The sequence below is a fragment of the Sinocyclocheilus grahami genome, unplaced genomic scaffold (genome assembly GCF_001515645.1).
Source record: "Sinocyclocheilus grahami isolate Dianchi unplaced genomic scaffold, SAMN03320097.WGS_v1.1 scaffold2075.1, whole genome shotgun sequence".
NCBI classification, from domain to species: Eukaryota; Metazoa; Chordata; class Actinopteri; order Cypriniformes; family Cyprinidae; genus Sinocyclocheilus; species Sinocyclocheilus grahami.
This window is the reverse complement of record NW_015507254.1, coordinates 134,979-135,238: the sequence shown is the minus strand read 5'-3', so window position 1 is coordinate 135,238 and position 260 is coordinate 134,979.

The window sequence follows — 260 nt, the reverse complement described above, 5'->3', positions numbered from 1 at the left end:
GCCGGGCCTTCACGATGAATCCGCGGGAACCGTGGAAGGCTGGGTTCCATATCGAGACCTAAGCGGTTCTCATATGTGTATAGTCCATGGTATAGCCATAGAGCCCGTGTTTCCCAGGCAGACTTCTGCCTTTCCAAGAGGGTTACAATCACCTCCATACAATCGTTCTCCATATCCACCTAAGCGGATGCTATATGTGTATTTGCTTCTGAAAACTCATTCGGGAAGGATGGGGCTTCCGCAGTGTCCCTGTTCCAAGT